Raw genomic sequence first — 10,830 nt, 5'->3', positions numbered from 1 at the left:
TTTTTTTTTTTTTTTTTAAAGAGAATAGTATCTTTGAAATACACTTGTATTGAATATTTATATGAATTTGTGTTGTAAAATATTTGCTGAAGTTGGATGAGGTAAACCCCTGCATGTTGAATTCAGTTTCATGCGTGCATACTAAGTCATCTCAGTTGTGTCTGACTCTTTTGCCATGCCTTCCTCCAGGGGATCTTCCTGACCCAGGGATCAAACCAATGTCTCTTACATCTCCTGCATTGGCAGGCAGGTTCTTTAGCACTAGTCCCACCTGGGAAGCCCTGAATTCAGTTGTATGTTTTTTCAAAGCTCTGTTTATAGTGAAAGGGTCCCTGGGAAGAAATACCAAGCACAGGAACCCAGGCAGAAAGACTGACATTTAGGGATGGGCAGGGAAGCAAGGCTAGAGAAATGTGGTGTCATCATTGATTGAGCATGTACTATGTAATAGCACAATAGAAGAACATAGTTGTAAGAGAAAGTCTTCAGTGGATATAGCCCTGTTTGTGGTTGCCTAGTCTGTGGAATAACCTTCCTAAACTTGGACTCTTATCCTCATGATTTCTGCATCCCCAAAGCAGAAATCAGTCACTCACTTTCCCAGCCTCCCTTGCAATTCAGAGCAGGCATGTGACTCAGTCTTCACCAATCAAATGCACTGACATAAGACTTTGATTTGCAAAATAGAAAGGATTGGATGAGGCAAGCACATCTGGAAATTCACTTTATCAGGAGAATTACAGCAGAGGCTGCTTCAGAGAGGGGCAGGCAGGGCTGGTGGGCTGGGGTTCACCCTCCCAGTGAGCCTTGTGAGCTAAGATGTCCATGCTCAAGGGAAGTGGCAATAGGTGAACTTCACTGGAGGTGACAAGTAGGGGCATTTGGACATTGTTTCTGGATATTGTCACCACCTCAAACTTGATCTTCAGACTCTTTGATTGGGAAGGGTGGGATCTGGGAAGTAACACTTCTTTAACTTGCACCTTCTTCCAGCTAATAAGAAAAAATAGAGGGAGACAATAAAGTTCTCCTTGTTTTCTTTAGAGAATAGAGATGAGAGAAAATAAAACCATTGCTTCATGGCCACCAACCATCCTCTTTGTTCATTTGAAAAGAAATTGAGACTTTTCTATATACCAGATGCTGTGCCAAGTGATAGACTTCTGTGAGAAGCAGGAAGAAAACCAGGATATCAAAACTTTTGACCAGTGGGGATATCAAAAACAATAAAAGCCTTTATCACTCACTGCAATTGTGTCTGGAAAATAATTCTGTGCAGGCTGCGTGGTGTGAGATGTTCGAAGTTGTTGAACATGAAGCCCAAACATGTTAATTTGATAAATTAGCAGGAGGTTATTCCACCCCTACTTTGCAACAAGATCACAGGAAATTTGCTAACACAGAATGACAATATGCTAAGGGAAAAAAAAAATCCCCAGAAGTGATCAATAACCCTTTAGTTCCCATTGCTATGAAATGGGAAAGACTTTAACACTTGTTTTAAAGTTTATTTTACTGAAGTATAGTTTATTTACAATGCTGTATTAATTTCTGCTGTATAGCAAAGTGTTTCAGTTATACATGTCTATATATTCCTTTTCGTATTCTCTCCCATTATGGTTTATCAGAGGATATTGAATATAGTTCCCTATGTTACGCAGTAGGACCCTGTTGTTTGTGCATTCCACAGGTAATAGTTCGCATCTGCTGACCCCAAACTCCCAAATCCCTCTCCCACCCCCGCTTTCCCCTTGGCAGCCACAAGTCTCTTCTCTACATTTGTGAGTCTGTTTCTGTTTTGTGTGCATGACTTTATTAAGTGATACCATATGATATTTGTCTTTTCCAACTACTTCACTTTTTTAGTATGGTAATCTCTAAGTCCATCCATGTTGCTGCAAGTGGCCTTATTTCATTCTTTTTCGTGGCAGAGTACTATTCCATTGTGTATATGTACCATCTCGTTATCCATTCATCTGTCTATAGACTGTTATTAATAGGTTGTTTCCATGTCTTGGGAAAGCTTTTAAACTTTAATGGTCAATGCAAAATAAAATAAGACAAAAACAATCTCTCACCTTTGTACAGTGTCTCACAATTTCCAAAGCATATGTATTCATTCATTTAAGCAGTTCAGTTAATGGAAGATCTACTGAATGCCACACTCACCCATCTTTCCTCAACCCATGTTTTATTTTTCACATAATGCTATCAGTCAACTTTCTTAGTCATGAGCAATAGAAAGGGACTCTGGCTGATATAATGGTGGTGAAAGACAATACCAGTCTTTACAGTTAGATACACTGACCTGTCTTTCTATCCCATGCCAGCTATGTGACTTGGAACAATGTTAATTTCTTTGATCTTGTAAAGATGGTAAGTCAGCTCATGTGTTTCCTTTGCTCATAGCCTTCCAAAGGCTTCCCATCTCAGGCAGAGATAAGGTCAGGCTCCTTTCTCTACCCTGTAAAGTCAAACAACTTGACAGTTATGTGCCTGACTGCATATCCCACTCCTTCCTCTTATTCTGCTCCAGCCACTTTGGACCTTGCTGTACCTCAAGCAGCCAGACACGCTGCTGCCTCAGGGCCTTTGAACTTGCTGATTGCTCTCTCTGTAGTACTCTTCTCTCACCATCTACAGGGCTTGCTTCCTCACTTCCTTAAGCCTTCATTCAAACATTGCCATCTCAATGAGGCCTTCCCTTGTTGAAAACTGCAAATCCATCCCTCCATCCTCCTCCTATCATTTCCTGCTCTGTTTTTCTCCATATCACCCATCAGCTTATAACATACTGTGTCATCTACCTGTTTATATTCTGTCTCCCTTCGCTGCAATGACTGCTCCATGAGAAAGGATGCATTCAAGCACCTGAAATCCGAGAACACAGTAGGCACATCTGCTGAGCAAATGAATGAAGCAGGCCAGCTTCCTGTCCTCCTCACCCTTGCAGTGGGTGGTTAGAGTCCCTCCTGACACCTGTGAGGATGAAATGAGATTAGGTCCTTAGAATGCCTGGTGTACCGCCCGCAAGTACCAGCCTTGGGTGCCCCGCTGTCCACCTTGTGGGCCAGCTTCTCACTCCACACAAGCTGTCCAGGAAACAAACCTGATTAATGCCCTTCACCTTGACTACCCTGAGCATTGTGCTTGAAGAAGCTTTGAAGCCAGTAACTATCAGCCAGTAAACTGTCTGCCAGAGGTTCAGCTCAGAGGGGGCCACACTCAAGGGGTCACTGGGGAGAGAGGAGAAGGATGCTCAGTTTTAAAAGGAAGCAGGAAGACATTGATCCTGCAGATGGGAGGGGGGCAGCAAAGGACACACTTCCAGCCTGAAGGATGCACAGTCTAGCTGGGTGCACGTATGTCATGGTATAGATGTGATGTTGGAATGCAAATAAATATTGAGCAAGTACAGAGATTCACAGGTGGGAGAGCTCACTGTGGGCTATGGTAAGAAGGGAAGACTTCTTTGGGGAGGTGACAATTTGATCAAATTATATTGTGAAGGATTTGTGGGTATCTTGGAGGCAGAATAATACCTAACTTTGAACTAATTAAGAAACGGTAGTGTAACAGGCTTCCCAGGGGGCTCAGATGGTAAAGAATCTGCCTGCGATGTGGGAGATCTGGGTTTGATCCCTGGATTGGGAAAATCCCCTGGAAAAGGAAATGGCAACCCACTCCAGTATTCTTGCCTGGGAAATCCCATGGACAGAAGAGTCTGGTGGGCTACAGTCCATGGGGTGGCAAAGAGTTGGACAAGACTGAGCAACTAACACAGGAGTGTAACAGGTGGAGATGAAAATGTCATCTTTAAAGCCTGAATTGAATATGGTTTTTCAGGGCACTAGTCCACCAGCTTCTTGATCTGCTGGCTTTCAGAAGAGTCACTCTTCCTTGTCTCCCCACCACCACCACCACCATGGACTGGTCCCTGTACCTGAGCTGAGTGGCCACATCAATTTCCTCTTACTTCACCCTCGCATTAGGTAGGCTTACTCCCTACCATCTCAACAGTTCACACGTACAAGATGAGTTCAAACTTAACCCCGATCTGGTCAGGAGTGCTCTCTGATGGTGCATAGCGGTCCACTCTCTGAGGAGTCTGAGACAAGCATGCCCAGCTCAGTGATGAAACACAGAGGGGTTCAGATGCTCCCTCTTATGGAGGGGATGGAAATACTCTTGCCTTTATGGAGATATCCAAAGTGGGGAAGAAATTTCTCTCCTGGGAGATCTGGCCAATTATGGCTGGCTGAAGTTCAGGTTGATTTGGAAAACTGTAACAGAAGCAATGAATTGAGACAGGTATATTAACACCACCCTCATCAACATAACAACAATAGCATCTCAGCAATCCAGCAACCACAACCATAACATCACCTCCTTCAGTCCTAGGGAGCAGCTTAGCGTGTTTGCTTAACATGAATCACCCCATCTAACCCTCACAGGATTTGCCTGAAAAGATGAAATGTGGAGAGACTGTGAATGAAATTATACCCCTAAGATATTTGTCATCTGGTAGAAAAGAACTGTTTTGGAGGTACACATACCTGGGTTCTAACCCAGGGTCTTTTATTACTCGGACAAGCAAGTTCCATAACCTCTCTGAACTTTAATTTTTAATCTCTCATGGGGGAAGAAAAAAGAATCCTAGCTTTGTTGTGAGGACTGAGTAAGGTTTTGTGTGAGGTACAGGGCACCCTCCCAGCGGGGTCACCTGGAAGGCATCTTGTCAAATGAGACTCCAAGAGAAACAACCAGGAGATGAGGTCACCCTCTTATTCACCCTCTCTCTGTTCTGGGGTCCTTTATCTTTCATCATTTTGCTTCCTCTCAGCTGGGAGCTGTCAGAAAAGCTCAGAAGGGTAGGGGAAAGACAGCTTTTATCCCCTACGCTTGTCATCTTCAGCTCCTCACTGATGCTCAGCTCTGTTTTCTCAGGAAATGTTTAAAAAAAAAAAAAAAAAAACCTTCACAAACACCGAAACAACCCTGCTTCTCTTCAAAGTGGACTCTCTGAAGACAAGAGGGAATTGGATCTCTGTCTACCCAAGGACCTTGTTTATAAGTTGGGTTCTGTGTGTTTGTTCCCAAGAGAACCAGCACAAAATAAACCCCAGGATGCTCAGGGGGTCCTGGGGCTGGGAGACACCTGCCACTGAACAACAACACACTTTGTTGAGGCTCCACTCCTGAAGGCAGCACAACGCTTTGAGAAGCGGGGTGGGAATGGTCCATGGAGCATGTGCATGTGCGAAAGATGGCTGACGCAACGCCCCCCACCGCTGGCCAACAGAACTCGGCCATGAACAGAGGCACATGCCCCTCCTCATTCTGCAGTCGTCGGCACTCATCAGTGAAGCTACGGTTCTTCTTCTCAGTGGGTTTCCTCAAGTCAGGGACTGTGTTGTTTGGTTCGCCACCCTCTGCCTTAGCTCATTTCAGTTCAGTTCTGTCGCTCAGTCATGTCCAATTCTTTGTGACCCCATGAAGTGCAGCACACCAGGCTTCCCTGTTCATCAACAACTCCCCGAGCTTGCTCAAACTCATGTCCGTTGAGTCAGTGATGCCATCCAACCATCTCATTTTCTGTCGTCCCCTTCTCCTCCTGCCTTCAATCTTTCCTAGCATCAAGGTCTTTTCCAGTGAGTCAGTTCTTCACATCAGGTGACCACAGTATTGGAGTTTCAGCTTCAGCATCAGTCTTTCCAATGAATATTCAGGACTTATTTCCTTTAGGATGGACTGGTTGGATCTCCTTGCAGTCCAAGGGAGGCTCAAGAGTCTTCTCCAACACCACAGTTCAAAACCATCAATTCTTCAGCCCTCAGCCTTCTTTATAGTCCAACTCTCATATCCATACATGACCCTTTGAAAAACCATAGCTTTGACTAGATGGACCTTTGTTGGCAAAGTAATGTCTCTGCTTTTTAGTATGCTGTCTAGGTTGGTCATAGCTTTTCTTCCAAGGAGCAAGCATATTTTAATTTCATGGCTGCAGTCACCATCTGCAGTGATTTTGGAGCCCAAGAAAATAAAGTGTGTCATTGTTTCCATTGTTTCCCCATCTATTTGCCATGAAGTGATGGGACCCGATACCATGATCTTAGTTTTCTGAATGTTGAATTTTAAACCAACTTTTTTGAATGCTTTTCCCACCTTGGGCAGATTCTGATCTTTGGTGAGACTCCAGCCTCAGCCCCGACGGAGAGTGAAGCGTAGAAGCAGAGGTCATCCTCAGAGTCTGTCCCACCACAGGCCAAGGTGCAGACTTGTGTATTCTTACACTGGTCATTGCTGGCACTGGGGTGGTGGGGTGGAAGGGAAGGCCCTGGGAGAGTTCTCAAGTTCTTTTCGCAATCTCCACCAGCAAAGAAGACCCTAGTGCCTGAGGCAAGTCTGGGAAAGGTTACAGGACAAACCCGTGGTGGCAGAGCATACAGGGCGTGGGGGTGGAGGCACAGAGCTGGTGAGAGGGCCCGAGGAGGTCTGGGCTGGGCCTCCTGTGCTTAAAAGGTCAATGTGGAGAGGAGGCCTGCATGGCTCCGCTCACACTGTCCTGCCGATCTGGGCAGAAGGAGACCTGCACTGCTACAGTTGGGGGTGGTCATCCTGGGGTTTGGGGCTGTAGCCCCAGCCAGCAGCAGGATGTTCTAGATGTGACCCTGCTTGTAACGTACGGAGTTTTCACGTGTGCAAGTAGCTGTGAGGACAGTGGCTTGATGTGCTGGGGTCTCTGGCACAAGACTCTTACAATTGGAATAACGATATATGAAAATGGAAAAATAAAATGCAGCACTTCTGAATGGGTTGTTGATGTTGCTGTTGTTGTTTAGTGACTGTCATGTCCAACTCTTTGTGACCCCATGGACTGCAGCATGCCAGGCTCCCCTGCCCTTCACTATCTCCTGCAGTTTGCTCAAATTCATGTCCATTGAGTTGGTGATGCCATTCAACCATCTCATCCTCTGCCACCCCCTTTTTCCTTCCATCTTTCCCAGTGTCGGGGTCTTTTCCAATGAGGGGACTCTTCATACCAGGAGGCCTAAATATTGGAGCTTCAGCTTCAGGGATACCCCACCTGCCAATGAGCCTTGACACAGAAATAATGCTAAACATTTCTGCTTTTATTTTTTATGATTGTATATTACTCAATTTTATACATATATGTCTATAATTATAGGCATTATTTTTTGAGATTTATTCTTTACATTGAGAAATAAGGGATCTAGTCTACTTGCTCTATTATCCACTTCCTCTTCCCTCCTTCTACACTTTCTTAGTTTTCTTGAGGTTTTCCTGTCATCTGTGGATTGATTAGAGGTTGAATGAGTTTAAATACAAGACAGATTAAGCTTTGGGCCCCTCAGCTTCTCAGTCTCCTTCCAAAGCTGTGGATCTAATTTTGAATTTTTAAGATTGTGCTCAGTTTCTTAAAAAGAATTTAGTCCCTCAGTCATGTCTGTTTCTGAAATCCCATAAACCATAGCCCACCAGGCTCCTCTGTCCATGGGATTCTCCAGTAAGAATCCTGGAGTGGGTTGCCCACTCCTTCTCCAGGGGATCTTTGAAACCCAGGGACTGAACCTGGGTCTCCTGCATTGTAGGTGGATTCTTTACTTTTGAGCCACCAAGAGGTTCCCAATTTGTTCAAGCTCCAGACCCTCCAAATCTGGATCTGCCCTGTTAACTTTATAATGTCAAATATATGTACACAGTATAGGTATATAGCTTTTAGCTGTACTAACACTCTGTAGTCACCATGCTGTAATGAGGATGGTAGGTATGTAAGCTCAGTCATTCAGTCATGTCCAACTCTTTGTGACCCTATGGACTGTAGCCCACCAGGTTCCTCTGTCCATGGGATTTTTCAGGAAAGAATACCGGAGTGGGTTGCCATTTCCTTCTCCAGGGAATCTTCTCTTCCTTCCCAGAGATTGAACCTGTGTCTCCTACATTGTAGGCAGATTCTTTACCAGCTGAACCATTGGGAAGGATGGTAATAAGCTCTATTTCTTTCTTTTTTAAATTGGGGGTATAATTGCTTTACAATGTTGGGTTAGTTTCTGTTCTACAATAAAGTGAATCAGCTATATGTGTACATATTTGCACTTCCCATCCACCCCTTCCATCCTACTCATCTGTATCATCACAGACCACCAAGCCGAGTTCCCTGTGTTATATAGCAGGTTCCTGCTAGCTATCTGCTTGACACATGGTAGTGTATATATGTGAATTCCAATCTCCCAATTCACCCCACTCTTCCCTTCTCTCCCTTGTGTATACATGTCCATTCTCTGCATCTGTGTCTCCATTCCTACCCTCAAATAAGTTCATCTGTACCATTTTTCTAGACAGCATATTAAAAAGCAGATACATTACTTTGCCAACAAAGGTCTATCTAGTTATAGCTATGGTTTTACCAGTAGCCATGTATGGATGTGAGAGTTGGACTATAAAGAAAGCTGAGGACTGAAGAATTGATGCTTTTCAATGGTGGTGTTGGAGAAGACTCTTGAGAGTCCCTTGGACTGCAAGGAGAGCCAACCAGTCAATTGAAAAGGAAATCAGTCCTGAATATTCATTCATTGGAAGGACTGATGCTAAAGCTGAAATTCCAGTACTTTGGCCACCTGATGCGAAGAACCGACTCACTGGAAAAGACCCTGATGCTGGGAAAGATTGAAGGCAGGAGGAGAAGGGGACAACAGAGGATGAGGTCATTGGATGACGTCACCAACTCAATGAATATGAGTTTGAGCAAGCTCCTGGAGATGGTGATGAACAGGGAATCCTGGCGTGCTGCAGTCCATGGGGTTGCAAAGAGTTGGACATGACTGAGCAACTGAACTGAACTGTACCATTTTTCTAGATTCCACATATATGTTAATACATGATATTTGGTTTTCTCATTCTGACATACTTCACTTAGCTCTATTTCTTATTGCATCAATTGAAACTGGGCCTGTGGACTCTCATAGTGAAAACTGAGTTGCTTGGCACCTGGAGAATTCTCTCCATGTCTTCACCCTTCATCTTCTGACTTCTATCAGCTAAGTCACAATCATATTCTCTTTATTAAATATAAAGAAAGTATCCCTGCTTTGTCCCAGGTTTGATTCTATAATTTTAAACCAACCAAAGTATTTGCAATATTATATTTGTCATGTTTGAAAGTGACAAGTAAAAGTGAAAGTCACTCAGTCCTGTCCAACTCTTTGAGACCCCATGGACTATATTGTCATGTTGGTGTGGATGTAAATTCCTTCCAAGCCAAGCTGTTTGCTTAATTCCAAGGACAAGGGTTCACCATGAAAGAACCACAGGAAGGAAGCGATTTGGGCCTGGATTTGGGGGCTGGTTCCTTCCTTCACCTAGTGTGTGGCTTTTATAAGTGATTCTTCATCCCTAGGCCTCAGTTTCCTCATGTGTGAAACTGAGATCCTAGCTGAGACCTCATCAGGCTGTGTGTGCACACAATGTAGAGTGAGTGCTCTGAATACTTCAGTGTTGTTATGAATACTGATCTCAGGCATCTCATGCTCCATCAAATTAAGCTCATACTCTCTTTACTCTCAGTTCTATGACATTTCTTCCACTTGCTTCTCCAGCCATTTTATTGAATTTTTTATTGGGGCCATAATTTTTAATTTCCAGAAACTCTTTTATACTCTTCCCCTCTTTTTTTTTTTCAGTACAGCTTGTTCTGTTTTTTTTTTTTTTTTATGGCTGCAATACCTTCTCACATCTCTCTGAGGATATGAATTCAATCTTTCAGGGTTCTCTTCTCTTCCCTGAATTGACTATTTCCTTTGGGGAGAATTGGTCTGTGTTTATCCTGGTCCTCTTTCTCCTTCTTTTCCCCCGAGGTCTGCTTTGGCCGGCCTGTTCTTACGGTTTGTCAATAAAGGACTAAGCTGATGGATGAGGTGCTCTGTGGGCTTCTGCTGGTGTGTGACCATGTTTGATCTCTCGGCTTTCTCACAAATGAGGTTATGTGGGCATTCCCCATGGGTGAGGCCTGCCAGCACAAGGCTTGACTTCAGTCTGTAGGGTTGGTACAGACAGACAGACTGCCCCTCCCTTAAGCATAAACTCTACCCTGAGCACTAGGAACTGCAGTTAAGTTTGCCTTCCTGTTTCTTTGGAAATTAGGACTCCAATTTCAGTCTTGGAAAAGAAATCGAAGCTTCTGCTGGCATGTGAGTAGAAAGAACACTGTTGGGAGGGTTGATGGCCAGGTCTTTTGTACACACAGCTTTTAAGATCCATACACTCCAATGTTCATGGTAGTGTTATTTACAACTACCAAGATATGGAAGTAGCCTAAGTGTCCTTCAGTGGATGAATGGATAAGAAAGATGTGGTTTAAATATACAATGAAATATCCCTCAGCCATAAAAAAGAGGGAAATGTTGCCATTTGCAGTAACACGGATAGACTTCAAGGGTATTATGATAAATGAAAGAAGTCAGATAGAGACAAATACTGTATGACATCACTTATATATGGAATCTAAAAAACACAAAAGACTAGTGAATAAAACAACAAAGAAGTATAATCACAGCTACAGAGAACAAACTAGTAGTTACCAGTGGGGAGAGGGAAGAGAAGGGGCAACATAGGAGTTCAGTTCAGTCGCTCAGTCGTGTCCAACTCTTTGAGACCCCATGAATCACAGCACGCCAGGCCTCCCTGTCCATCACCAACTCCTGGAGTTCACTCAGACTCACGTCCATCGAGTCAGTGATGCCATCCAGCCATCTCATCCTCTGTCGTCCCCCTCTCCCCCTGCCCCCAATCCCTCCCAGCATCAGAGTCTTT

Source organism: Bison bison, unplaced genomic scaffold, assembly GCF_000754665.1.
Source record: "Bison bison bison isolate TAMUID 2011002044 unplaced genomic scaffold, Bison_UMD1.0 scf7180017864255, whole genome shotgun sequence".
Classification (NCBI taxonomy): domain Eukaryota; kingdom Metazoa; phylum Chordata; class Mammalia; order Artiodactyla; family Bovidae; genus Bison; species Bison bison.
Note: the sequence above shows the minus strand (reverse complement) of the source record.